This window comes from Neomonachus schauinslandi, chromosome 12 (genome assembly GCF_002201575.2).
Source record: "Neomonachus schauinslandi chromosome 12, ASM220157v2, whole genome shotgun sequence".
Classification (NCBI taxonomy): domain Eukaryota; kingdom Metazoa; phylum Chordata; class Mammalia; order Carnivora; family Phocidae; genus Neomonachus; species Neomonachus schauinslandi.
In genome coordinates this window covers 68,606,652-68,632,853 of record NC_058414.1, presented here as the reverse complement: position 1 = coordinate 68,632,853, position 26,202 = coordinate 68,606,652, and the positions used below count along the sequence as shown (strand labels likewise).

General features: G+C 38.2%; 1 protein-coding gene across 1 annotated transcript in view; it reads left to right on the top strand.

The window, feature by feature from the left end:
- The first annotated feature begins 2,687 nt into the window (after positions 1–2,687).
- Positions 2,688–26,202, top strand: part of IMMP2L (inner mitochondrial membrane peptidase subunit 2) — an 867,877-nt gene continuing 844,362 nt past the window's right edge. Inside the window, exons 1-2 of the mRNA XM_044919891.1 lie at positions 2,688–2,716; positions 3,236–3,308. The gene's annotated coding sequence lies outside the window, so the exon portion shown is untranslated. The remainder of the gene's footprint in view (positions 2,717–3,235; positions 3,309–26,202) is intronic.

Here is a 26,202-nt window from a genome sequence, read left to right as displayed (position 1 = left end):
AGGGCTCTTGGATTTTTATATATTCAATATGTTTCAAATGATTGCATTCATTATTTTTGTTGGTGTTCAAATTGTCCCATCTTTGGCCAAAGGGATTCTGTAGTTTTGGTGTTTGTGACCTTTTGACACTCTTATTTGTTATAAATGAATTTCTTCTTTGTGGCACAAGACATCTCATACTTATCATCTATATATCCTGCCCCAGACCTGGGCAGGTGGTTTCTTTTTCTCCAGTTTCTTTTAGTTGGAAATTATATTTAAAAAACCCAGAATGAGTTGCTTACATTATTTATTTGTAGTAAAAATGAAAGCTTATATATCGAAAATTTTACTTCAAGAAGGTAACTTTAGAACCTAGTATTTGTTTAGGTAATAAATAAAACTATAATTACTTGTTTTATATATATTTTTGGCTCACTTTCAAATTATTTATATAAAAGGAAATGCACACATTTCATTATAAGTATATGTAAAATTGGAATAATAACTGTATAGCAATGTTTCATTTTTCCAGGTGGCACAATTTATATTCAAAATTTCCCAGAAAGTTTGAAATGAAGGATATAAATAAAATCTCAAATGTTTTCATATGTATTCAAGTAAGAATATCAATTTCATCAGAGTTGCTATAGTAAAAGCTTTGAAAAAACTTTCAGAAAGGTGATGGTTTGATAAGAGCTGTCAAATTTGAGTTTTAGCTTGGAATAAGTGAAGGGCTATAATTTCAAGTGTTAGCGGACTCTGGTGTGGGAATGCATAATATTGAATTAAATGAATCCAAAATGCTATTTGGCAGCAATTCTCAAAGTAAGGTTGGAGGACCCTAGGGTTACTGAGACTCTTTTTAGGGGGTTTGCAAGGTCTTCCCTTCTTCAACTACAAATTTGACTAAGGGCTGCTTTTCTTCATAATATCCTAGCTGTAACAACATATCGCAACAGATTGAATGCAGAAGCAGAATATGGGAATTCACCTGTTTCTCTTAAACCTGATAGTAAAGAGATTTGCAAAAAATGTAGAAAAGTCTATTTTTTTTTCTGAGTTTTTAAAAAAATATAGTCATTATTCAAAAAATGTTCATTATAGTAACATGTAATGGGTCTATTATTCTGAAAATGAATTAAACACATATCTAAAATTTTTCCATCTTAATTTTTAATACAGTAAATATAGACATATTTAACCCATATAAACAAAAGCTCTTTAAAGTTCTCATTTTTAAAAATGTAAAGAGATCTTGAGACCAAAAAGTTTAAAAACCTCTATGATACCTTGGACTATTTGCTTACTAATTGTAAGTATGTATGAATAGAAATGGATTTGAAATACAAATATATTCATAGAATTTGTAAATTTAATTATTTCAGGTTAGCCTTGCTTAGATATCTCCTTGAATATTAGACATGTCTAGCCCTACTTTAATTTTATTCCTTAGTGAGGAATACATATATGATTCATTTTCTCTCTGGTGACATTAATGCCACATGGAGGGATGTTCGAATATAAGAAGACAAATCATTATATCTCAACTCCACAGATAAAGCCAAATATTCAGGTTAGAATTTAATTGATGGATTTGAAGAAAATGGGATGTTCTGAGGATTTACCCCAGCTTCATTTTTTAATAGATTATGTTTTAGAGCAGTTTTACAGAAAAATTGAGCAGAGAATATAGAGTTCCAATATATTCCCTGACCCCACATTTGCACAGTTTCCTCAACTACCAATATCCCAGCACCAAAGTGGTATATTTGTTACAATCGATGAACCTACATTGACACATCATTGTTACCCAGAGTCTATAGTGTATGGTTACTGTTCACTCTTGGTATTGTACATTCTACGGGGTCTGACAAATGTATAATGCTATGTATCACCCCGATAGTATCATAGAGAATATTTTCACTGCCGTAAAAATCTGTGCTCCACCTATTTTTCCCTCCCCTCAGCCCCACAACCATTGGCAACCCCAGATCTTTTTACTGTCTCCACAGTTTTACCTTTCCCAGAATGGCACATAGTTGGCATCAGACACTATACTAATAGCCTTTCCAGGTGACTTCAGCTTCTTAAGCACATTTGATGAATCTTAGTGACTAAATTCAATCAGATTTAGCAACACTTTTTGTATGTTAATTAACTTTTAGGGAGCTTGTACCATTTGAAGACAAAAGCTTAGGTATGAAATCCCAGCTTTTCCAAAGTAAACTCCGTGTTCTGGATTATTCTTTTTGGCTTGCCTAGAGAAAGCAAAATTGAAATCGTTTTCCTGTGTACACTTTAGTAGAAAAAACGCCATAACGGAGTCCAGACCGGGGAGCACTGGAAAGGCTCTTTGCCACTATAATTGTGCACTCCAAGCAACTGCTGGGGTCTCCGTTTCCTGACCTCTATAGCAAGGGGAGGAGCTGAAGACACAGTTTCACAGAGTTTCAGCTCTCTCTTGTCCTCTCAGTCATTAGTACGGTGCAGACCTTAGAGTAAGGGCTCAGTTGTTGCTTGCTGAATGAGTGTTACTTTTGATCCGCTGCAAATCCACGACGGGTTTTAGGGCTAACCCAGGCGGGCGCCGGGGGGAAGGAGGGGGCGGTGCCGGCTTTCCGCCGTGGGCGGAGCTTCGCGCGGCTCCCGCGCGCCCGGGAGTGGAGGCGGAGCTTTCCACTGGCGGAGGGCGGGGCTAGCGTGGGGACTTCCCCTGGGCTGAGCTGCGCAGCGGGTGCGGAGGGCGGGAGCCCGGCGGCGGTTCGGGGGGCACTGAGAGGCTGCAGGGGGTGGGTGGGTCCGCAGCCGCCGACACCTGGCGGTCCTCTGGGCTTGGGACCCTTCCGGTGGAGTCGGCTCCCGGCGGGGCGGGAATTGCTGGGAGGTTGAGGGCTGCTCGGCCGCGAGTCCTGCGGTGTCGCGGGCATGTGTGCGTACGCGTGTTTATCTGAGGGCCCGCGCGGCGGCCGGCCCAGCCGCCTCCTCCGGCTAACTGTGGTTGCAAACCGGCGCCTAACCGCGGCGACACCTAGTCGGGAGGCGGCTCGCTCTTCCCCGCCAAGTGGGCACCCCAAGATCTCGCCCTCTCCTCGTCCCCCTCTTAGGGGACAACTCCGGCTCCAAGCCCTGGCCGTGAGGGAGCGCTGTGGGGACGCGCTGTCCTCTGCTTTGAACTGTTGGGCATGTGGTGGGAGTTCCTGAGGCTTGAACATCAGGATTTTAAAGCACCTGTCTCTGTCATTTTTACTTTTAGGGTTTTGGCCAAATTGGGCGAGGGCACAAAATAACCACTTACCCCTTCTCACCGAGGAAGAACGGGAGAAAGGGTAAGTAAGGAATGATCAGGGGTGGAAGGAGCTAGGGCTATAGTAAGAAAGAGCAAGGGAGAGAAAAATCTAGATCCAGAACTGCTCCTGGGGGATTTAGGGGCCAGATTCTTCCATTTCATCAGGAACCTGAGGCCCACCTTCAAGGGTCACAGGCTCCAAACCCAAGAGTTTTTTCAGGCCTAGAGTCTGTAGAGCTGGCTGGGAGTTTGGCAGCTTGGCAAAGATCCCTTATAGCCACTTGACAGAAAACTGTCATTACCCTTCCCGTCTTTGGAACGTGGGTCTTGCAGTTGTCTGCCTCCAGTCTATGTCTTCCTCTAAGCTGTGATTAATCCCGGAGACTGTATTGAAGAATCATGGTCCTGCTTGATTATTGACAGAAACCCCACCCAGAGATCTTTACCTTTTAAAAAGAGACTCCTGTAAAAATTCTTTAGGACGCCAAAGGGAAAAGTTAATTAGCAGTATGGTAACTGTTGAAATTCTTTTGGGATCTTCTCACAAGCTCATGGAGGAAGGTTTTTTTTTTTGTTTTTTTTGTGTTTGTCTTTGTTTTTTTGGTGTGGGGGGTGATATTACCAGGCTGGGTCTTTTACTCTTGACTTTCGCTTTGATACCCCCTCACAAATATTCTATTCACTTCTGAAAAGTAGCCAAACAGCGCACAGAAACCCTTGCGGTTTGCTGTGATTTTTCGGCATGATCTCTTTCAGTGGTTCTTTAGTGCAAATTTTCCATTACTTCTCCAGTATACCACTCCTACCTTCTTACTGGTGAAATGAAACAGCCCCTCTCAGAAAGTTGGGAATACCTTATGCATCCTATGTGTCCCATATAAAACACTTTAAGTTAGCTAAAATTCAGGTTAGCCACAAGCAAGAATGTAGCAAACCATTCTTGGATACTTATGAAGGAAAGCTAGAATTGCACTCTGTGGCAACTTGACAATGGCTGCCTGTGCCCTGAACCAGTCTTACTTGGACTCAAGTGATAGATAACCATATAATTTATGAAAAACCAGAAAATAGTTGTTTATTGATGATGGGTTCCTTCATTGATTCAGTAGGTATTTATTTTTTCCCACCAAAGTGTGGAACACTGATACATCAGTAGGACGGTAAAAATCATGAGACTGGGTTTGGAGATGGCCATTTGGAGCAGGCCTTTCACCAGTTTTCTGTAGATTTTCGGAATACTTAAGTGTTACTGTACGAGACCTTCCCTATACTATTGATCTTAGTCATGTGCAGGTCTATACAGTGTGTGGGAGGACAGTGCTATTTTTCTGCCTTCTAGTACTTTCAGTGATAAACTTTAAAGGATTACTGACCATGGTGATTTGTGTCCTGTTTTAGAATAGTGTTGTTACTGGACAGAGAATCAGTTCCGAACTCATGTTTGGCTGCTGGCAGCTTGAAAATCAATACTTGAGAGACAGGTGAGAGACAAGCGGGAAAGGAAAGATTGTTTTATTCAGGAAGTAGGCAACCTGGAGGGATGGTGGGCTAATGTCCCAAAGACCATCTTCCCAGGCCAGGTGAAGCTGGAGAGTTTTAAAGGAGAAGGCGTGAAAAATGGGGCAGGGGGCGCTCCATGCAGGAGAACCTGGGGCCCAGGTGGTTATTGGTATGTTGACATGATCCTGAATAGACTTGCTGGCATCAGCAGCAGCTGTTTTCAAATGTGATTAGGCGTTATCTTCTGGGAAAGTTTGGTCCTTCACTCCTCAAAAGGCCACTTGTTTGCAAATCTCAAGGAAAGTAGGTTAGTTTGGCTACAGACCAAGGGACTTAGGTCAGCAAGCAAGGAGTGCATAAGCTTGAGGCAAGTTAACCCTTAGGACCAGTTGGAGCGCTATTATAGTGCTATAGTCATTTTGCAGTGTATTGAAATGTATCAGTATAAAAAATTAGATGAGGATAGTATTTTGAATTATTCCATAAAGATCACATAAGATGAGAAAACATGGAGTGTTAAGGATAATGCACTTAAGAAAATAAATACTAGACTGTTCACTTGTATGAGTTTCTGTACATTTAACCTCATTTTTTATTTAAGATGACTTTCTTGTTACAAAGGATATATAGGATTAAAAAAAGTTATTTAAAAATGAGTCTTGCAGGGATATAAAAGGTAGAAAGTAAGTCTCTTATGAACTGACTCTCAGAGGAACCCTCTCAACTATTTGTGTTTCTTCAACTTTTTGTTTCATGATTATATGTTACTATTTGGCAAAATTGTAAATTTCTGTCTTTTACCTCCATATTCTTGGCTATGTAACACCACTCCTTGTTCCACGCCCAGTCCTCATGTAGAAGTGGCACGTCTTTTAGAGTCTTTTCGACATGGGCTCGAGTCCTGGCTCTTACCTCATTAACTGCCACTTTGTGCCACTTAAAATTTTGCTCCTAATTTCTCACCTGTCAAAACAGAACAATGAGTATATTAAAAAGTATGCAAAAAACAGCATCTGGCATATAGATACTAACTGTTAATTTCCCTCTCTTTTTATCTGGTCACCTATCACATTCTTAATGATCTTCTTTGCAACTGAAGCAAGGTATCTCATACTTAGTTCCTGAGGTGGGCGTTTGCATTTTCACAGTGATCACCTGTTAAATCTGATCCTAGAATTTCTGGGACAAAGACTGACACCTGATGTGGTTTGAATCCCCTCCCCGCATCATGAAATCATTCCACAGCCATGTCTAAAAAGTGTCAGCTTGAAAAATGAAGGGAAAGAGTTCCTATAAACGTGTTTAAAAAGCTCTGACACTGTTCTTAACGTGGGAAAGACATAGTACCGCATTTAGCTGAGTGCTTAAATTTAGGATTTCTATCTCAGAAATGTCTTTGGTTTATAGGAATTATAATAAAAATGCTGATGCTTCATGTCCAGACTGTCATGATTTTACCAAGTTGTGGGTTTAATATACAGCTAAGCTGTGTATTTAGTGTATCTAATACAGCTCTGGAAGCCAAGAAAGACAAGTCCATAGACATCAGATTTTTACCCGAGACATCTGGTTTCACTTTGCTAAGGAGTACGTTTTGTCAGTAGATTATAGGCATATCAGCTGTACTGCTGTAGTTTGTGGCATTCTATCATAAGCTCTGGTCTGTAGGGTTTAGTGTAATGTTTTATTCAAATGACAGCACACTATAAAGGAGCACCTGGTCAGATAAGCACTCTTCTCACAGGTGTCTTCTAGTGTCATTGTTCTTACAAGTTAACAAGGTAAAGTAGTTTCTATCCTTGGTGACTTTTTGTGGAAGAAAAATATTCTCAAAGAAAAGCCTTGCTAAAGAGCCCATGGTATTCCAAAATTCATTTTCAAGTCCATTTTTGTAATGTTGAACAGTGTACTTATAGGAATAAAATAACAAATAGCATTTAGATTTCCAGATCAGGGCCCAAAGCTATTTTCTTTTCTTTTCTTTACTTATTATTATTTGTTTTTTTAAAAAACTACCCTGAGATCAGGACCTGAGCTGAGATCGAGAGTCAGATGCTTAACTGACTGAGCCAGCCAGGTGCCCCACCAGTTATTTTAACTCACTGTATGCCCATTATGTATTAGTGGTACACTATAGACTTTAGCCAACATTTATAATAGTGTTTTGGAGAGTGATATATTCTGAGGTTGGCCTAGAATAGCTAGACCACATCTCTCTTCATTTTGAGGTAGTCAGGAGTATGGAAATACTCTAGAGGCTGTTATCTCTGGGTTTTCAGGTAGGCTCTAATTACTTAGCTGTGATATTGGATACAGATTCTTCATCTGTAAAATGGGATAATTACTCGTGATTACTCTGAGATTTAGTGAGTGTTTGTAAAGTAGCACAATATCTAGTATAAAACTGGCTCTCAGTAAATAGTAGTTTCATTTCTTTCCTCTAGGTCCTGGCCACAAGAATAAAGATTGCCAATCCCCTAGCCCCTGCCTTTTATCTCAGACTAATCTACTGGTAGGACCTGTAGCTCCAGCAGAGGGAAATTACCCCTGGAATCTGGGATTTAGTAGTGGGGGCTGGGAAGAGGCTATGGAGAATAATGACAAAGGGGAGGAGTGGTGAACTGACAGAGGAAGTTGCCAGTCTTTTGATCAGTCCATGGACTTAGGCCTATGAATTAATAACTTGACTGGTAGAAAGAACCACCTTTATCGCTGACCTTTCAGTTGATCTTTTGTTAGCTGCTCTATTGGAGATTCTTACCTCCTTATTGCCTGATTAGTCTATTGATAAGTTCTTTTTTTTTTTAACCTTGATAATACCTGAATAATCATTTATTTCTATATTTTTAATAGGTGGGACTTAATAATAGATGTCCGTACTTCCTTAAGATCTGGACTTCTTCTATACTTGAAGTCCAGTTGATCTTCTTATCCTTTCATTGGCCTACAGTTCATTAATTCCTTTTTTCTTTTGAACTATATGCTATATGCATTGAACTTGTGCTGAGGATATAAAGATGAAGTCACTGTCCTTGATCAAGGATCTTATAGTCTAGTAGGACAATAGACATCTTGACCAACAGTTCAAATATTGTGTGCTATTTGCCCTAACGAAGATATAAGTGCAAAGGAAGGCTAGCAGGAGCTCTTGTTCCCTGATGGAAATGCCAGGGGAGGATTTTAGCAGTGGTTATGTTTGAGCTGAATCTTGAAAACTGAGTAGAAGTGGGCAGGTTGACAAGCAGCAAAGAGCATTTCCACACAGGGGTAATAGCATGAATAGTTGTATGGCATTATGAGGGCCTGATGTGTTCAGGGAGCTAGATGTAGGTCAGTCATATTAGAGTGTGAAGGGCAAAGTCAGGAGTGAAAGGAAATGAAACCGGATAGCTGAGTCAGGGCACACCTCCTCTGCCATGTGCAGCATTGTGAGCGACATGAAAGGTCACCGTGAAAGCAGTGTGTTGGGTAGATTGGGGGTGGAGCAAGGTGCCGGGTGGGGAGGCAAGACTGGAGGCCCAAGCAGACAGTGCATTAGTATGGATAATGGGAACCTGAGAGCAAGACAAGGCTGGAAGTAGTGGGGATACTTAGAAATAAGAATGTTTAGGAAAAATATTTAGGAGGAGGGAAAATTGGCTGGTTTTTGTGACTGTTTGAATGTAACAGGAATGGGAGAGTGAGGATGCTGGAATAGCTACCAGGTTTTTGGGTAGTGAGAGGGAAGAGTGAAGAGGAAGCAGGTCTGAGGGGCAGCTGATGGGTTCAGGTTGGGACGTGTGATTACTTTGCTTGTAGGGCATATCCTGGGTGAGTTGGGGCTGTCTAGGAGGCAGTTGGATATGAGGTCTTAGAGCATCACAAGGGATGTGGAGGCTGGAGATGCAGAATTCTGAGTGCCTAGTATATGGAGAGTAGTTGAAGGTGTGGGTAAGGACAAAAGTGCTCAGAGGAACTGCATAGAAAGAGAAGAGAAAAGGGCTCAAAGTAAGTCCTGAAGAATATTGAAATTTTAAGGACAAACCAAGACAAAGACAGATATAAGGATGCTGAAGGGGAGTGGCCAGAGAGACTGGGAGGAAAGAGAAAGCAAAACTTTTCAGGCCGACTTGCAGAGTTTCAAGAAGTAGAACCCAATTAAAAATGGAATGCTAGGAATCATCAAGTACAATGAAGATTATAAAGTGCCTGTTAGAAGTCAGTGGTTCCATTGGACTGGTGGGGGCAGAGATTACACTGCATGGGTAGAGGAGTGAGTAGGAGGGGAGGAAGTGAGGAGAGAGTAGGTGTGCCTGGACCCCTCCTCAGAGATTCTGACTTCATTGATCTCCAGTCCAGAATTTTCAGAACTCTCCAAGGGATTCTAATACATGTCCGAGGATGAGAACCACTGTGGCAGACTTCTTTTTTTGAGGGGAGAGAGAGCATGTATGTATGCTGAGAGGAAAGAGCCCCATAGACAGGGAGGTGTTGAAAAGGTGGTTCTTTTTCATGTTTCTTGTGGATAAAAATCAGATTGTCACTGTCTTTGCCTAATCTTCCGTTTAAAACAAACAAACAAAAAATGCATACTAAATGTCCTATTTACCCTTTTTTTTCTGGCCCAGAATTCCACTGCTAAACTTGCTCTTCCCACATCTGGCCTTTTTGCATACACTATTCTCTGACCTAATCCACCTGTGGGGGAAAAAAGTCCCCTTTCTTCTATTAAAAACTGAAAAATTTCAAAGTAGTGTGTACAGGAGGCTAAGGGGGAATTAACCATGCCAAACATAAAAAACGATCTGATTTAGCAAACACTAGTATCTGCTATCTTCAAGGCTGTAGAAGATGGAAAGATACATAAGATGGGAAGGATGAATGAGATAGGGATCCTGCTCTTAAGGACTCCTCAGGTCAGTGAGTGAAATGGATGTGTAAGTAAATGACTTAAGCAATACATGCTATTATAGAAGTTCAAAGTAAGATGGATACAAAAAATGGCCTTCTTTCTTCTGTGTGATCCTGAAGACTTCACACAGGAGGCAACACTTGAGCTAGAACTTGCAGTAGAGTTTAGGTATGGGATGATGAGGTTCCTGGAGTGGGATCGAGGGAATAAAATACTCTTTGGTGGCCCCATGGTAGTGGCAGAATGGGTTTGAATTTTTCATCTCCTCATCCTCCTTGTTCTTCTTGGTTTATTGCAAGATATCTGTGTCTTTCAGGGAGTTTTGGGGGATAAAGATGTTTCTGCTTACGTGTAGAGATTTCTGCAGTTTCTCCTTTTGTAGTCTAAGCTTTCTGTGAATTTACCACCACTGGTTTATTATATGCTAGATGCCTAAAACAGACCAGAGGAATTAAATCAGAATCTCTGGGGATGATGTTCAGGTACTGATATTTTTCAAAGTGCCCCCAGGTGTTCTAATGGCAGCCTGGGTAGAGAACCTCTGGGCTAAAATACAGTGCAGAAGAAAAGTCTGGGACTTGGAGCTAAAAAGTTATAGGTTGGGTTTTTTTTTTTTTATAGGTTGGATTTTTGTGATTCTTTTTAATAGCATGTGTCCTCAGTTAAGTTACTTAGACTTCTCTAAGCCCCATCATCCTTTGGAAAATGGGAGTGGTAGTAAATCTGCCCCACCTTGTAGGATCGTGTGGGTCAAAAGAGGTGATTATGTGAAGGGACATTACATGCAGTTGTGGTTGTGACAATGAAATATTCTGTTGACTTTCTCCAGGAGTAGATAGGCTAAGAGCTGGCTACCTTGTCCTGTAAGGTAGTAACAATTTTATGGATTGGAATTTAAGATATCACCGTCATGAACATTTTGCTGCTCTATTTACTACATTTGTGTAATGCTAAAATGTTGAAGACCTAAAGAAAAATTGCAAGTCCTTAAACAATCAGCTGTTGAGCTTTTCTTGTCTGACATATTAATTCTGTTTAAAATTATACAGATGTTTATTGTGATTAAGATTGTAAAGTATATAAATATTTTCAATGTCAGTAATGTGATTGTTGAATATTAAATGTTCTAAATAGGTTTTTATTTTTAAAATCTGTACATTAAAAAAAACAAATCTTCCAGAAGACAGTAAAAAGTACCATGGAATACCATGAATTCAATTATATTGCAGGTCTCATCATGTCTGTCAAGTATATAGGGACATGTGCTGTGTCTTTTTTTTTTTTTTTTTTTTACTGTGGGATACCTGGTATATTAATGCTGGTGGTATAATCACATAGAAATGATCATCCTTATGGTATTGTAACTTATTTTACTTGAAAAGTAGTATTGTTTAATGGCAAGAAAACTGAACCTAAGGCCTAGAGATTGGATTCCAGGCCTGGTTTCCCTGCACACTCCTAAATGGTAGTAGATAAGTTAGTTTCTCTGAGCCTCACATGCATTGTTCTCTGTTGCTTTGTAACATAATCAAAAACTCAGTGGCTGAAAGCAACAATAATCATTTATTTTATCATGTTTGCTGTGGGTTAGCAGTTTGGGTGGATCTGGTTCAGGATCTCATGTGGTTACTGTCAGATGCCAGCAGGAGGTGCGGTTATTGGAGGACATGCATGGGGCTAAAAGGTTCCCTTCCAAAGTGCCTACTCACATGGCTGGCAAGCTGGTGTTGGCAGTTTGGTTCCTCTCCACAAGGGGCTTTCCAAGGGGCTGCTCTCATCATGGGAGCTGGCTTCCCCAGAGTGACATACAGGATACCAAGGTGGAAACTCTAGTGCCTTTTATGACCTATCCTTGGAAGTCACACACCACCATTTTTGATGTCTTATTGGTCTCACGGGCCAGCCCCGATTCAGAGTGAGACTATACAGGATATGAGGCATGTATCGCTGGGGACCATCGTGGGGGGTTAGCTGCCTGACAGGGTGATAGTCTCTACCGGGCATGGCATAGCTTTGAATTTCAGTGAAGAATTTATGGAAAATCATTTGTGAAACATTAAAGCAGCAGATAAATTTGTCAAGTTTTTCACATCTTCTAGTATAGAAGTAGTACATATAGTGGGAGAAAATTATAAGCAAGGACAGTAACCATAACAAGACCCTGTTGGTAAACTGAGTGACCATAGGTTTTATCCTAGACAGTTTATCTCCTTGATGAAATCTCTGAATGTCTGTTTTTGTATCTCTTTCTTGGCGTTCGTTCTGCTTTGCCTGGATTATAGTCATTTGTGGACGTGTCTCACCCTATGTTGGACTGGAAACTTTTAAAAGTAGGGGCTACATCTTACTCTTCATTGTCTTATGGCACCTTTAACTTAATGCCTAGTACTTCATTGTTGTTTAATCGCTATTAGCTGAACTGAATTGGATCACTAGCACAACTCCAGTCTTTATGCCTCCCCTGAAATTTCAGATGCAGAGGGCCATTATTTGTTCGGGTGGTATTGATGGTGGTGGTGGCTCCTGCCAGAACCATTTTTAACCCTGTCCAATGGGTCCCTGATTTGCCACTATAACCTTTAGCCTCTCCTAAATGACTCAGATGTTTGGATCTGCCAGGTGCTTAGCCTGTTCTAATTGATGACCAAAGCAGCAAGTGCACATACTCCATTTTCATTCCTGTATGGCTGTTTCAGAATTTCATTGTACTCCTGCCCAGTTTGGTAACTCATACCAGGTTTTTGACTTCTTAGGTTAAGAATGCCCAAAGATAAAAGTGTACATCTTTCTTCCATGTAATAAATCATAAAAATTTAATCTTTGCAGTTTTATCCAAAGTTTATTTTGAGAGCTAGGTCTTTGGAATGGCACTTTGACACACACCCTTTTATATTTCTTTCTTTTGAAAAATGTTTGTAGCATTTATGGTCAGCTTTTGAAAAATCATCTTGCTTGTAGCTGGGGGACACATTGTAAACACATTATCAAGTTCTAGTGTTCTACTTTTAGAATCATGTACAGCAAAGATTTTTTTTTAAAGAAGAGAAATGTTTGTAATATCTTTTACATTTTAGAATAATTTAATTTCATATGGTTTTCACATTATGTAGACCAGTAAATTCATAGCATCTCAGGTTCTTTTCTCCTTTCTGCTCTCTCATGTGGATTTCCCTGCTAATTGTCCTCTTTAGGAATTCTTTCCTTCCTTCTCCATTACCTGCCTTCTCTGTTGGTTGTCTGTACCAAATTTTCTCCCTGTCTTTGGACTTACTCTACCAATGTCATGTTCGAGGATGAGTGGGCTACAAGGGGCAAAGCAGGCATTGTGAGGAGCACTGAGTATATAAAGAAGAGTTCAGCTGAAGGTTAGGGTTGATGGTCAAAGGTGTTCTTTGCTGAGTAGGTAACAGTGGACCTATAAAGCAACATGTGGTAGGAAAAGATTAGAGTTGCCACAGAATTAAAAATTAAAATTTGTCTTAATTTTTAAAAATAGATTTTAGGGGCGCCTGGGTGGCTCAGTCATTAAGCATCTGCCTTCAGCTCAGGTTATGGTCCCAGGGTCCTGGGATCGAGCCCCACATCGGGCTCCCTGCTCTGTGGGAAGCCTGCTTCTCCCTCTCCCACTCCCCCTGCTTGTGTTCCCTCTCTCGCTGTGTCTCTTTCTGTCAAATAAATAAATAAAATCTTAAAAAATAATAATAATAAAATAAAAATAGATTTTTTTTTAGCCCAGTTTTAGGTTTACAGCAAAATTGAATGGAAGGTATAGATATTTCCTATATACCCCCACCCCCACACATGTATAGCTTCTCCCATTATCAACAGTACTTACCAGAATGGTAAATTTATTGCAACTGATGAGCCTACATTGACACAGCATTATCACCTAAAGTCTATAGTTTACATGAGAGTTCACTCTTTGTATTGTACATTCTATTGTATATTTGAACAAATGTGTAATAGCATGTGTCCACCATTATAGTATCATACATTAGTTTCACTGCCCCAAAGTCCACCATGTTCTACCTATTCATCTATCTTCCAGCTAACCCCTGACAACCATAGATCTTTTTACCGTCTCTATAGTTTTGCCTTTTCTAGAATGTCATGTAGTTGGAATCATACAGTATGTAGCCTTATTTCCTTAAATTTTAGTTTGCCTGGTGTAGCAGATTATTTATAAAGCATTTTGGTATTTTTCCAAGAGTTTATTTGTTTAATAAGAGTTTTATTAGTGTCAGATTCAAATACTAAGTAATTATTATTTAGTTTTGTTTGATAATAACTATTTAGTATCATTATATAAGGATAGTTTGAGGCACTTCATAAACTAATTAGCTTTTTTATGAGTCTATTTCTCGTGTAAGAGAAGTTCTATAGTCTGAACACTTGAGTTATGACAGTAATAGTTTAAGTTTGAAATTAATAGTTTGAGACATGTGGTATGTATGACTGCATGATGTTAATATTCTAAATATTTCATTAAAACCTTTGTTTTAAAACTTAAAAAAATAGACATTAAATATAAATTTCTAGACTTTGAAGTGGTGATGTATGGGGAAAAGAATGTGGTTTTATTTGAGTGCTAGCTCTATGAACAATTTGAAAGTGATTTTTTTGTCTCTGAATTTCATTTTCTTTAAAAGATTTTATTTAGTTATTTGGCAGAGAGAGAGAGCGAGCAAGCACAAGCAGGGGGAGTGGCAGAGGGAGAGGGAGAAGCAGATTCCCCGCTGAGCAAAGAGCCTGATGTGGAACTCAATCCCAGGATTCTGGGATCATGACCTGAGCCGAAGGTGGACACTTAATTGACTGAGCCATCCAGGCACCCCTGAACTTCATTTTTTTTTTTGAAAAGTGGAGATAACATATACTTTATAGGTTATTTTTGAGCACTATATGAGCTATTTGTTAAAATCCTATGTAAATTTTTTTAGAGAGAGTGGGGGGGGAGGGGCAAAGGAAGAGGGAGAGAGAGAGAGAGAATCTTAAACAGGCTCCGTGTCTAGTGCAGAGCCTGACATGGGGCTCAGTCTCACAACCCCAAGATCATGACCTGAGCTGAAATCAAGAGTCAGATGCTTAACCAATTGAGCCACCCAAGCAACCCAAAATCATATGTAAATTTTAACTTGTTATAAAGAAATGTGAGGAATTAATCGCTTAATGAGTTATACTTAGTTATTACATTTCAGTTCTTTTTTTTGTTTGTTTGTTTGGTTTTGCAGACAAGTAATAAAGGGAAATAATGATTTGGGTTTAAGAAGGTAGTACTGCTGGGGCACCTGGGTGGCTCAGTTGGTTAAGCGTCTGCCTTCGGCTCAGGGAGTCCCGCATCGGGCTCCTTGCTCAGCGGGGAGCCTGCTTCTCCCTGTCCCTCTGCTGCTCTCCCTGCTTGTAATCTCTGTCTCTCTGTCAAATAAATAAAATCTTAAAAAAAAAAAAAAAGGCAATACTGCTGAAAAGATGGTTATTTGGGTGTGTCTAAGAAAAAAATGCATTTTTTTCCTCCGAAAATGTCTTATTGATTAAGCCTGCTTGTATCTTATTATGAAAGGTATATACTTTGGGATATTCAGCTTGTGTGTGTGGCTCCTAATCATATTTGTTACCTAGTTGTTAGCTTGACATGTTAGTCCCCCTCCAAAAGCACAAATTATATTGCCACCTTCTGTATAGAGTCAAAGACACATTATTTGCTGTTTATGGTAAGAAAAGCCTAGATTCTTTTTTTTTTTTTTTTTTAAAGATTTTATTTATTTATTTATTTGAGAGAGAGAAAGAGCACAAGAGCGGGGAGCAGGAGAGGGAGAAGCAGACTCCCTGCTAAGCAGGGAGCCCGATGCGGGACTCGATCCCGGGACTCCAGGATCATGACCTGAGCCGAAGGCAGTCGCTTAACCAACTAAGCCACCCAGGCGCCCAAGAAAAGCCTAGATTCTAAAGTTCTTGTGACCAATCTCTGTGTGACTGAAGCCACGAGGGCAAGGCAGAATTAGATAGAAAGATTTTGGGGGAAGAAGCTACAAATAGTCTTGTGAAGTTGCAATCTTGAGGCAAGTGATATATTAAATACAATTCTAGTTTCAAAGTGTCCTTCTCGTTTAAAATACTTAGAGAGATGAATGGTCAGTGACATACTAATGCATTATAGTTACCGAAAACTCTATACTTCTGAGTTTGAGAATGCTCAATGTTGTTTAGTTCAAGATAAAACTCTAATAGTCATGTCCTTTTTTATTAACATTTTTATTATATAGCAATCTCATTTTTCTATGTCTACTAATTTAAAGTTCTTTTTTTATCTTCAAAATATATTATGTGGCCAAAGGAATGACAAAGTGCTATTTCCACCACATCTGCAGTCAGAACACACACATTTATTGATTAAGTTCACTGTCTTTTCTGGGCATGGTTTGTCGTGCTCCAAAACAATTAGAATAGTAACATCAAGGATCACTGATCACAGATCACCATAACAAATATAATGATAATGAAAAAGTTTGAAATATTGTGAGAATTACCAAAATGTGACACAGAGATGTGAAGTGAGCAAATGCTGTTGAAAAAATGGTACTGATACACTTGCCTGATGCACGGTTGCTACAAACCTTCAATCTGTAAAAAAAATAAGTAAATAAGTAAAATGCAGTATCTTTGAAGCACGATAAAGAGTAGTGCAGTGAAATGAGGTATACATCATGTAGATTGAGGTTGGATTGTGAATGACCCAAATATTAGACTTAGTAGTCTGTCAGACTGGCAATGAAACAAAAAATTTTGCAAACACAGTGTGTTATTGAGGGTATAGAGAAATAGAGTCATCATTGCTAATGGGAGTATGGATTTTTGCAGTTTTCATTGAGACCAATTTGGAAATAGTTATCAAAACTTAAAATACACATATCACTTGATTTCTTATTAGAATTTATTCTACAGATCTTGTACTTGGACGAAATAATATATATTTAGAGATATTCTTTGCAGGAATCGAAAACAACTTAAGTGCCCATTCTTGGGAGATTGGATAAATAAATTATGGTACATATAGTAGAATATGTAGTAGTTAAAAAGAATAAGGAGTTTATATATGCTGAAATGGAATAATTATTAAGTCAAAAAGGTAAGGTGCAGAACATTGGTAATAGTTGGTTAATATTTTGAAGGAGACTAAATTAAGATACACATTTTCTTGTATATGCACAGAATATCTCTGGAGGGAATAATTAGAAAGAGGAGGATGCCTCCAGGAAGTGGCAGGAGAACAGGGAGGGGAGGGTGTCTTATTTTCTATTATATCACTCTTTTTGGATGTTTTGAATTTTATATTATACAAAAATTTTTTTCAAAAGAAAGAAACACATTCAACTCAAAATGTATTTCTATATTACATATAATCTACTCTGGAAAATTAGGGAATAGAAAGGTAAATTAAAAACCTCAATGATTCATATATTTGATAAGGGGTTAATATTCAGAGTATATAAAAACTTCTATAACTCAACAACAACAACAAAATAACCCAATTAAAAAATGAGCAAAGGACTTAAGTAGACATTTCTCCAAAGAAGATATATAAGTGGCTGATAAGAACATGATAAGGTGCCCAGTGTCACTAATCATTAGGAAAATGCAAATGAAAACCACAATGAGATACTATGAATTCACACTTATTAGGCTAGCTACTATTAAAAAAATAAAAGTAACAAGTATTGGTGAGGATGTGGAGAAATTGTAACCCTTGGGCACTCTTCATGAGAATGTAAAATGGTAGCCACTATGGAAAACAGTATGGCAATTCCTCAAAAAAATTGAAAGTAGACCTCTCATATGATCCAGCAGTTCCACTTTTGCAAATACACCAAAAGGACTGAAAGCAGGGGTGCCTGGTAGCACAGTCAGTTAAGTGACCGCCGCTTGGTTTTGGCTCAGGTCATGATCTCAGGGTCCTGGGATCGGGCCCCGGATTGGGCTCCACTCTCAGCACAGAGTCTGCTTGAGATTCTCTCTCTCCCTCTCCCTCTGTCTCTCCTGCTTGTGCTCTCTCTCTCAAATAAATAAATAAATAAATCCTTTTAAAAAAAAGAATTAAAAGCAGAGTCTCTAAGACCCATGTTCATAGCAGCATTAATCACAATAGCCAAAAGGTGGAAGCAGCCTAGGTGTCCATGGATGGATGAATGGATAAACAAACGGTGGTACATACATATAGTTGAATATTATTCAGCCTTAAAAAGGAAGGAAATTCTGACATGCTACAACAGGGATGATCCTTGAGGACATTTGCTAAGTGAAATAAGCTAGTCACAAGAAAATAAATACTGTATGATTCCATTTATACAGGGTACATAGAGTAGTCAAATTCATAGAAAGTAGAATGATGGTTACCAGGAGTGGGGGGTAGGGAGGAACAAGGAGTTTAATGGGTACAGAGTTTCAGTTTTGTAAGATGAAAAGTTCTGGAGATTGGTTGCACAACAAAGTGAATATACTTACCACTGTTGAACCATACACTTAAAAATGGTTAATATGGTGGCTCAGTCGGTTAAGCGTCTGCCTTCGGCTCAGGTCATGATCCCAGGATCCTGGGATTGAGTCCCGCATCGGGCTCCCTGCTCTGTGGGGAGCCTGCTTCTCCCTCTCCTCCCCACTTGTGCTCTCTATCTCACTATCTCTGTCTCTCTCTCTCAAATAAATAAAATCTAAAAAAAAAATTAAAAAAAGAATGGTTAATATGGTAAATTTTAGGTCGTGTGTATTTTACCACAGTTAAAAAAAGATAACATATTTCCCCCCTCCCAAAATAAGAACCCCTAGGTATGGTGGTGGGAAGATTAATATGTAAATAAATGACTGTGATTCAGAATATAATCTAAGTATCCACAATGAGGTATAAACAAAGCTTTGGTGTGCTATAGGATGGAGTGTAACTAAGAGGTTGGAGATTGCCTGTGACTTCACAAAATGGAGTGAGATTCTGAGCTTGTATTAGGAGACTGCAGCATTAAATGAGTGGAGAGGTTGGAAAGAAATGCTAGGCTGAAGGAGTAGCACAAGTAAAGGTATAGAGAAGGAAGGTGAAAGGTACCATCACAGAAGAGAACAAGATGATGCTGGAAAAGAATCAGGTCAGATTCTCGTCTTTGAATGTTGACCCACACTTTTCCTACTTAAGTTTGTCTCACTCTTGTTTTGTTTGGGGTGTAAACCACTTTTCAGGGCTCCTTTAGACCTGCTGTTTTGTTTCTACCAAAGCTGATTGTGTCTATTTCCTTCTTAGGGTAGCCCCTTACCTTCCTTTACCTGTAAAAAGCCATTATTTTTATGTATGTTGAATGGAAAATTCCCCCTTCCCAACTCCTTTTCTTTCATCTTGTTCTGCTTCTCTCTTGTACTAAGTCTGACTCTTGTTTGCCCCCTCCCACAGAGGCCATCTTAGATTTCTTCCAGCCAATGGAGCAGAATATGTTTAGTACACAAAAAGCTAAAGACATCGTATTTCAAAGTTTTTCCCTAAATAAATCAGTGTACAATATAAATTCATTGGGCCTTATTGATTTTCTCTGTGACAGGTGAGGTATCTAATTTAGTTGCTTGGCTGATATGGCACTGTTTTGTCTGCATGCTATAACCTTTTCATTAAAGAACTGAATTCGTAGAGTTGATAGAAACACACTCAATTTTAAAGATAGAATTTGTCCTTTAGCCAGGCATTAGATTGCTCTGTTTGTTTCCTTGATCTCTTCTTCTTCCTAACTTTCAGGTGTAAAAGGCAATAAATGGGGACGGTATGGATTCTGACTTCATTTGTCTTGCTAATTTTAATCTCCTGCTAGTAACAGTGCAGAAAAAAAAAAAAATCTGAGAAAAATATTTTCTGATCAGCTTCTACTGAAACTACTTAATCAAAGAAGTCAAAGGGAAAAGATATATTCTCAAGAATTGCTACTTGATTATGGAATTAAAATTATGAGAGTGGTGATTTATCTCCAGTGTGATTCTCTCTTGGGGAAAGTTTGCCATCCGATTAGCATCTATTTGCATATCTTTTAAGAAATATATGATTGGATCTGAAGATAGAAAACTACATTTGCTCTTATACAAAATTTAATTTTATGGTAATATCGACTACCTAATTATTATCTTTGCTTTCAGTATCTTTGACTGAGGAGTCTGGCTGGTAAGAAGACATTATGTTGAGATCAGTGCCTTGGAATTAATCAAGGTGGTCCTGTTGGTTTACATAGAGGGCTCATCTTGGCCTTTTTTCCGACGTATATTTTAGTTCTCAAGCAAACTGATTCGGCTAACTTGGGGGAAAATCAGTCATACTCGTAGGCCTTACCAGTTGCAGGAGGTGACTGGGCTTGGGTGATGGTTACATCAGCTCTGTATTTGAAAAGTGAAGCATACCAATAAGGTTATGAATGTTTGATAATGTAACTACTGCAGAAAAAGTGGTGGTTTAAAATTAATTGCAGTTTTTGTTTAAAAAATGTGGTTGATTTTTAAGTACTTTGTTCTGTATTTGCTTTTATGTTTGCTGAAAATATTACACATGAAGACTATGCTTTAAACACTATAAAATGTTTTTCTGCTATTAAGTAAATGATTGTGGAAAATGTTACACTTTAAAGGTCATGTTGATTTTGTGGCATTTCCAATTTTACATTTTATACGTACAGTTAAATTGGTTTAGCTCCTAGTTGAGTGTTTAAAGATCTGGGTAGTAAATGTAGAAGGGAAATCGCAAAAGGGCACAGTGTTTTGGAATGCATGTATCTTCCAGCTTTCTTTTCTTTCAACAGTGAAATTTCAGATTCTGAGAGCCAATTCAGAGGGCTGAAAGGATAGCAGTAGTATAATAAGAGTTTTCAGTACTTGTTAAGTCCAAAGACAACTCCAGGGATATTTTTCTATTAATTGATGTGTATATAGATTTGTACTTTTCTTCTTTTTGTACCCCTTCCCATTTGAAAGTTTATTAGAAATTAATGAGACTTGAGCACTTACCTTTTATACAGTGGGTTGAACTAATTGTGTATTCAGGACACTCTTATATTTGTTGCATCTGAGTGCCGTAGTAGCAGTTATGAAATCAATAACTCTTGTTATGTTTATTGGGAGTGGTGAATATTTACTGGGAGTGGCAACTAAGTGGGAGCATAGTGCTTAATTGCACAATCCATAGGGTCAGATAATCTGGATTTACCACTGCTACTTACTATCTGTGTGACTTGAGGAAGATTACTCAAATACTGTGAGCATTAGCTTATATCTTTCAAAATGGGATAAAAATAGGTTCATGTAAGAGATTAATTGAGGTAACAAAATAGAATAACAAAAATTTTAGTTTTAGTATTACTGCAGCGATACAGTATTTTAGACAACACAAATGAATATTCTTTACTAGAATGAAATTTTTATTTCATTGGTTTCAAAGTCAAATTGTTTCTTACAGTTTTTCTTTGTTTCCAATTAATGCTTCTTTCAGAGTTTACAGATCTGATAATAATTTGTGAAAGAGTATTTCTGACTGATTTTGAGAGTGGTTGCCAATCACTCTATCCTTATTAAAGATGAAACAAAACCTCACAGTACTGTTGGCCAAAATTTTTATGTCACTGTTTAATGTTTGTACTGAAGTTAACACCCAAAGTATAGCAAAATGTTGGTATAATTATGGCCAAGGAAAAATAGTATTTTAAATATTGCCTGGAGGGTTCTGTTAATGTCTCTCTCACTTCTAAAACTGACCTTTCATCTGTGATTTTATTATGGCTCTTTTTGCTAGACACATCTGAAGAGATAAAATTGCCACCTTTCTTTGTAATTAATTGGATAACAAATTACTTGGCTTGGGAAAGGGGAAGGTCTTTGGATGATATGCTTAGTCTTTTTGCAGAACAAAGGTATATTAGGTTCTGAAAAACTTCATTATTCAACACTGATAGATATTAATTTAAATTGCTTTGAATTTCTATATGGCTCATATATTTTTATTTAGCTCATACACTTCCTAAAATCTATCAAAATTGTTACTAAATTTTCTTTCTGAGCCATTTACTGTAACAACCGTTGTGATGTTCCTTAATATCATTTGATGTTGATGAAACAATAAAAATAAATTTCTTACAAAATTGGAAAGATCAGGGAATTATTCTCAGGGCCACTGAACTATTGATTAAGTTGACAACAACCTATTGGTGATCCATATGAAAATAATTTTATTTATTATTACTGATACTTACTTGCAAATGGGGTTATACTTATCTTTGCTGCTGAAAGCAGGAATGTATTAGAAGTTTCCCCAAGTGTGTATGTTATCTCGTATTACCCAATCAGCCATGTGACATGTGTTTATTAAATGAGCACAGGTATAAAGATCAGGCAAGAAATTTAACCATGTCATCATTAGAAGTGAACATGATTTCATGACCAATGTTAACCTTGCAGCAGAAGTCAGAAAAAGTCTTGGAGTAGGGTGCAATGATGATTAGTAGTGGGGAGAAGGGGCCATTCCATGGATTTCTGATATGGAAGGTAAAGGCCTGAAGTTAGAATCACAGATAGTTGAAGCAAAGAACCTTATAGGTAGTCTACTCAAATAGATGAAATGAATTGCTGTGTCATTGGCATGGCTAGGACCTGAATCCAAGTTTTCTGATTTCTAATTTGGTACTGAGCGTGGGACGAGAAGTAACAATTTAGCTCTAGAGTAAGATGGACACTTGGTTCTTTGGGAGTAACACATGCAGGGAGGTACTGTATCAGATGGATTGGGTGGCTCCCAAACAGCCTGCTCTGGTCACCCAGTTTCTCTCTTATGCTCCTGACTGGTATTTAAAGGGATGGAGTATCTGACACAATCATATCAAAGTGTCTCTCCATCAACATTGTAACTGGGTGGTAATATAAACCATATCTAAAATTAAGCAAACAGTCAAGAAAAATTTACTTAGCACCTGCAAATGCTTAGCAAAATTCTAAGACCTTTAGGGTTTATAGAGGAGCGAGACATGTCACTTACCCTTTAGGGGCTTACAGTGTAGTTGTGGAAAATGGACATAACTATAAAAAGATAACTAATAATACTGGGTGCCACATGGGGGTATGGCTAGTGTATGCCAGAGGAGTTTGGGGGTGGGTGACAGTGCTGGGTTTTATAATACTCAGATAAGACTTCCCAGAAGAGATGAAAATTAGGTTGGTTGCTTCTCAGCTCAGTAGATCTTAGGCATAATTATATATATGTTCAGCTCTAAAGATTTCGGATTCACCTAACTTATGAAGTTCAGAGCTGGGAGTTTTCAGGTATTTACCTGACTTGCAGTTGAATACCATTCCACAATTCCAAAGCCATTGTGCAGAGGATGGCTGAAGGTTTCTGTTTAGAGACTCCCATTTCTGCTTATCACTCCCGAGTGTGTTTACCAGCAGATCGAATTCTCCCTCCTGGTGTTCTGAATGGTCTTCTGAATGTTGCAATATAGAGCAACCCCTGGTTTCAATTACCTTGCTCCCCCTTTTTTTCTTTATTGGCAAAGTAGTTAAAATTGCTACTTAAGTGTGAGTTTGGTGAATTCTCCTATTTAAGGTGATCTTTTTACTAAGAAATTATTAAAGTGGGGTGGGATATTTGTCTATCATACATAAAACGTAGCTGCAGCTAGCATTTACAGTGGGCTTTTCTGTTGTTCATTATATTATTTTGGTATTCTATGTTATGAATCATTAACTTGAAGATTGGTACATAAATAATGCCATTAAACATTATAAGATAAATAATCTTGTGTTGCATCAGAGAATAAATACACTTCTCAAAACCCATGTTTTCACTCTACCTGGATATCTCTGCATTCAAATGCTATTTCTCCTTTTAGCACAAATAAGGGCTTATAAACCTGACAGAGATGAATTTAAACAAGAAATATGAAAAACATTAGGACTTAAATTATATAGTCTGAGCCTCAATCCATGTCTGATTTTTTAAGGTGGTGGTTTTTAACCTCTTTTTCTTCTTATTTTTTTATGTAGTGAACCCTTCAAAGAAAATCTTTTTTGAAATTCTATTATTAAAAAACCCAAAAGATAGAAGTGAGTGACTTTGACTGAAGAAGGGAATTGGGGCTCAGAGTTTTGGTTACTTTGTGCCTCCTCCCTTCGGCCCTTGTGCCTCTAGGGAATCCTTAGGGCCACCATGGCGTGTGGACTGAAAAACATTGCTTTTAAGGAAAAACAAGCTAAACACTTCCTAAAAGTAAGCTTTCAATTGAAAAAAAGAATTCTTGATGTCTTACAGTTGAATAGGTTATGAAAAATTACTTGCTCTTTGTTACCCATCTTTATTGCCTTTAGACATGAGTGATGTGCTATGATTTATTGAAGAAAAAAAAAAAAAACCCAAATCAACCTCTTGAAGTTCAGTTTACATAAACATACACATATATAAATAGAAACACTTTCTCAATGAATATTGTCAACTGCCAAGTAAAACTACCAGATGTGAGATGGGGTAGTCAGACACATGAACGTGCTCACCCATGCACACAGACACAGCACACAAACACACACACAGTTTGTTGCATGTGGTTAGGCAATGCCTTTCTCTCAGTCTTTGCCTCCACCACATCCATCATATTCTGAATACAGTGCAGATAGTCTACATGGACAGGAAAGTATGTTAAAATTATTTTTAGTAATTATTGGAACTCATTTATTGATTTCTTCAATAAAACTGTATTGAACATTGAACACTTACTTCAGTGCAAGGTGCTGAGGTCTGGCAGTGAACAAGAAGCCATCACAGAACTCATAGCTGATTGGAGGTAAGGATGAGAATATCAGGTGTGATAAATGCTTGGTAGAGGAAACATAGGATTTTATGGGAACACATAGGAGGGGTATCTAATTCAGACATGGAGAGTCAGGGTGGACTTCCTGATGGGTGACATCTAAGCAGACCTGAAGGGTGGATAAGAGTTGGCCAAGACAGGAGTGTCTGGCTGGCTAAGTTGGTAGAGCCTGCAACTCTTGATCTCAGGGTTATGAGTTCAAGCCCCACGTTGGGCATAGGGCTTACTTAAAAAAAAAAAGAAAAGAAAAGGAAAGAGTTGGTCAAGACAAAAGAAGGTGGGAAGAGAGATAAAGACAAAGGAGAACATATATAAGGGCCCAGAGACAAGTAAAAGCATGACATATTGTAGGAATTGCATGTAGCTGGGTTTGGCTGGAGCATGATGTGCTAATGAAAGTAAGTGTATGTTAAATCTAAGGAGTTTGCTATTGTGCTATAGGACATGGAGAGTTATCGAAGGATTTCAAGCAAGAGGAAGTTGTGATTTGTATTTTTTTTTAGTAGAGGGCACTTTGGCTAACTACCATGTTGACCTTGGGGCAGCCATTTGGATGATAGAGTCATTTTTCTGAGAGTAGAAGGATCAGAGATTATAGAATACTGTGTAGTTTGTCTTTCCATAACATCCCCAATTGCCTATCTCTTTTATAAAACCTATCTTTCTTCATTTTAGTTTTATGGCCCTGGTAACCTTATCACAAGGCTAGATTAATTCAGAAGAACAATGTTTAATGTTCAATATCTATATAGATACACAGATATATCTTCATTCTTTCAGTATAGAAACTGGTATGATGCCCCACATGTAGCAGGTACTCAAATGTTTATTGACGTAAAAGGAGTAAATACTGAAGGAAGAAATGCCAACTTCCTTCTCTCTCTCTCTCTCTTTTTGATGATCATTTCTCTGCTCTTCCCAGTGCTCTGTAGGCTTAGATAATTTCAACACCAGCTGTTTTTTAACAAACCACAGGGGTCTGACTGTTGTATACTAGGACTACTGATAATGTACATTTAAAATAGTTCAGATTCACACCTTTGCATTTTACCACTGGATCTCAAAGTCACATAACAGCTGGACATGCAGATATAAAATCAAAGAATAGTGGAACGCCTTATTTACTCAACTCAATAATTATACTTTGGAAATTATATAGATGGATAATTTATGAATTGAAAATTTTTCTTTGTATCTGCAAGGGAACTAACTTCATTTCTAACCTATATGTGAGGGTGATTGCAAAGGAAACTTATTTTAAAATAATATTTTGCATTTTATTAAACTTACTAGTTTATAAAATACTTTCATGGTATTACTTATACTAAGTTAAATTCACATTACATAATTTATCTTTTGAAGCTAAATACCTAGTTCTGTGATAATGCCAATTTCTGAAAATAAGCAAATCCAAAGGTACTTTTTGATAGTTTATAATTATTACTGATGTTACTTATTTAGTAATCAGATTTTCCCATTCTTTAAGCAGGCCTCTTTCCTGCTGTTCATCCATCATATTTCTGAGCACCTTTTTACTTAGTGGTGTAACAAAATGTTCCAGGCTCATTTTGTACCTTCCCAGGCCCAGCCCTGGAATCAACCCTTTTCTCTGAAGAGCTTGAGTTCCTTATAGTGAGGAATCATATTAGAAGCTAAGATCCAGGTACTAGAAATACTTGTCTCTA